Source organism: Stegastes partitus, unplaced genomic scaffold (genome assembly GCF_000690725.1).
Source record: "Stegastes partitus isolate 25-593 unplaced genomic scaffold, Stegastes_partitus-1.0.2 Scaffold2452, whole genome shotgun sequence".
Lineage (NCBI taxonomy): Eukaryota > Metazoa > Chordata > Actinopteri > Pomacentridae > Stegastes > Stegastes partitus.
Genome location: NW_007580183.1, coordinates 5,209 through 8,928, shown reverse-complemented (window position 1 = coordinate 8,928; position 3,720 = coordinate 5,209). Strand labels below are relative to the sequence as shown.

General features: G+C 46.1%; 1 pseudogene; it reads left to right on the top strand.

The window, feature by feature from the left end:
• Positions 1-937, top strand: part of LOC103375052 (neuropeptide Y receptor type 1-like) — a 9,521-nt pseudogene extending 8,584 nt beyond the window's left edge.
• The last annotated feature ends 2,783 nt before the right edge of the window (positions 938-3,720 follow it).

Sequence of the window (3,720 nt, the reverse complement as noted above, 5' to 3'; positions counted from 1 at the left end):
TAATGATGGATTTAACTGGACTCCAGAGATGTTCAGTAACTTGGAAATGTTCTTGTATCGTCTCCTGACTGATGCTTCTCAACAACCTTCTCCCAGAGTTCTTGGAGTGTTCTTCAGTCTTCATGGTGTGGTTCTATCCAGGAGTTCTGATCCACCAGTGACTGGACCTTCCAGATACACCAGTCTTTATGCTACAATTTCTTTTTAACATTTTTAATAAAACTGACGTTACTTTGTAGAAATCTGTTTTATTTTTTCTTTATCAAAGAGCCTTTTTTCTTTTTTTAGTACATCCTTGTCAGAACAGTCAGATTAAATGGGCCATTGTTTAATGTTGAAAAGCAAAATCACGGGGAGACCCTCCAGAGGGGGGGAATGCTTCATCTTGGCTTTGTGTTTGATGCTGTTAGATAATTGTGCCTCCGGCATGCGGTGGTATTTCGCAGTGATTATCTGACGGTAGACGTCTTGCTGTGTCTGCAGGGACATGCTGGAGCGCAGCAGGAGGACTCGGGGAGCCCAGAGGATTAACGCCATGCTGCTAGCCATCGTGGTCGCCTTCGCTCTGTGCTGGCTGCCGCTCAACGTCTTCAACACTCTGTTCGACTGGCACCACCAGGCGCTGCCCGACTGCCAGCACGACGCCGTCTTCTCCGCCTGCCATCTGACGGCGATGGCGTCCACCTGCATCAACCCCGTGGTCTACGGCTTCCTCAATAGCAACTTCCAGAGGGAGCTGAAGTCGACGCTGCAGCGCTGCCAGTGTGGAAACCGGACGACGGAAAGCTACGAGAGCTTCCCGCTGTCCACGGTGGGCAGCGAGGGCATGACTAAAGCCACATCCCTCAACAGGATGGGATCGATGTGCGCCCCGTCGCCCAGACCGGAGATCAGCTCAGCAATACCCACCAAGACACTACCAGCTAACACCTCATAAGGAGCACCACCAAACCCTCTTCCGGCAAGAGGCTGGAAGGTAAAAGACAGCAGGAACCAGCGTCACAAACAGCTGTCCGGACCTCGGAGTGGGTCCATGACTGACCTGGTCAGGGACAGGAGAGGATGGAGAGGCTGAATGATGGAGCTCCGGGTCCAGAACGTGAGAAGCAACATCCTGGAAATGGAATCAAACCCCAGAGGGAAAGAAAAATGGCCGACTCCGTTTAGCTAGCTCTGTCCACTAGCTGAGACGTTCTGATGGTACTGTTTCCAGGTCCAAGCCTCTTCTGCGTTGGCTCAGAGATACGAGTCCAACATACGTTGTCGTTGTACCACCGTACGCTGTTCATTCATAGCACACCTTAAAGCTTTTAAGAGTACTTGTTGTCCGCCACAGCTTCTGGGCCCACGGTGTCCCAGACACCAGCGTCTTAATGCTTCCACAAATACCAATCACTGATCAATTAGCATTTCAGTTTGGAGATTAAGCTTTGAAATAAGGAATTTACAGATCCGGCTCAGTCAAGGCAGTTCGTATCAGACGGATATCGGTGTGAACCTTCACCCTACCCTTTGTTCACCGTCACAACGGTGCTGCTAAGGGAGAACACCAGCTTCAATAGTTTCTGAACCAATAATCAGCTGCATTGTCAATCAATAATAGATTAATCAATGACACAACTGAAAGCTGCGGGAAAATGATTGTTTTAGCCTCTGGACTCTGTTGCATGGTCCTCGTTGATCCCAGTTTGTCTTGAATGCAGACCTCTGATTGGACGTCATTCCCCGTCTCAGAAGTCGTGGTCATGGCGCCTCTTTACCACCTAAACCCCCACAATGCTCTCTGTTTGCCAACATGAACTTCCTGTCGTCCAGGTGACCTCCTCCTCTGGTCTCTAAAACATGAAACAGTCAGAGGCTCCACCTGGTGGAGCAACCAGGTACTGCAGCTGATCAGATGAACCCTTTGGACCTGGAAATGGCAGCGACGTCAGACTGGTTTGTGAATTGCTGTTTTGAAGCGTCGAGTTCACAGTTTGTCCATCGCCGTCTCCGTCTTTTGAAACTGGTTGTAATAAGTGGGTCGGATTGAGAACTCGAGGATGATTCGGTAGAGACCTTTCAATCATGAGGTAGCCCCGCCCTAAAGTGCTTTATTGTGTTTTTTTCCCAAACAGTTTCGGGCATCGAGAGCCCTTAAATCACTGACATCACCAGATATCGTTCCTGTACATGTGGGCCAGTAGGGACCTCCTCCACCTTGTAGCTATCGCTTCATTTAATGGTGATAGGACCATGATTCAACTGAGACAATGAGAAACAATTTAGAGTCCTGCATCAGACTGTCATTTGAGTTTTTTTTAAATTTAAGTCTCATTTTGAGTTCTATTTTCACTTGTTGTCTTTAGTCAGTGTTCGGTTAAGTTTGCGGACCATAACTACCTGGTTAGGTTTAGGCATCAAAACTGCTTCGTTAAATTGACACCAGCACGACTTGGTCAGGCTTAAGCAACACAAGTACTTGGAACATGATCGTGGTTTGGATGAAAGTACATCATTTATGCTAAAAAGCTCTATTATTTACTTTTCACGCAGGTTACATGTGCTAATCTACACGACCACAAGGTGTCACTGTTGTTATCTGAGTTACTTCCTGTTTATCAGATTCAGAGTTGCTCATAACTGAACCTGAGGAGGACACTACTGGCTCAGATGTGTCAGAATGATGAGCTTTGATAACATTTAATGGTCTGATTATATCTCCGATCAGGTGATTTTCCTCTAAATGGGACCATAACATACCAAATGACCACCGTGCTGCGTTAAAGGAGACTTAAAACCAGCAACTGGGACCATAAACTCATGAGGAAAAGGTTTTGTGGGGAAACAGCTCCAGTGAGAAGTAGACTTGTTTCCTCATCTATACGGTCAGACTCGTGTTCGCCCCCTGCTGGCTGCTGACAGAATGCAGGTTTCAGGCGTCACCTTCCATCTTTTACAAAATGTGTTTGAAAAATGTAAATGCAAGCAGTTAGATTAAAAAAATGAAGAAGTATTTGTGTACGACCTGTGAAACAGAAACGTGTTTTCTATGTGAAGTGTAAGTGATGTGGTTCCTGTTGGTGAAGCATGCCTTACTGAGCATTTTGAACGTGTGCTGGAAGGACAACGAGGCTGCTGATGTATTATAGACGTCACAAACCCACTGAGTGGCTGCCGTGCTCGCTGAGGTTTCCTTGTGTTTCAGTGAGTTACATCGATGTGGTTGTTGTTGATGCCAGTCAGCCTTACTTTCTCCCGAATGAGACGAAACTTTGCAGGAATGTTTCAGACACCGAGGACTCAGCACAGTTTGTAGCAGCCGTCACCACCTTCAACCAGGCTGGTGTTTCCAGGCTCCCAACACCTCCGTCCATCCTTAAACACAACAACGTCTCTTAAAGCTGTGTGTTTTCTGTTCTACTCTTTGATTTTCCAGGTTATTACCTTTCAAAAAAACCACCATATTTCTATTTTCAGCTTCCCTTTTTTGATATCTCGTCGTGCCTGATGATTAATGTAGTGGAGTACAATGATGACACTTTCTGTTTCTAACTTGGTTTTGGGTTAAAATGATCCTCTATAAAGTCTGGGACCATCAGTTAAACTATGTCTTTAGCAAATGAGCGTTTTCACCTTCGACGACTTCTCTGTCAAGTCCTTTGTCATTAAAGTGTGAAAAATGTGGTCTGTGTGTAGCTTGGTTTAATAATGTGGTTTGGAATAAAGAAGAATACTTTT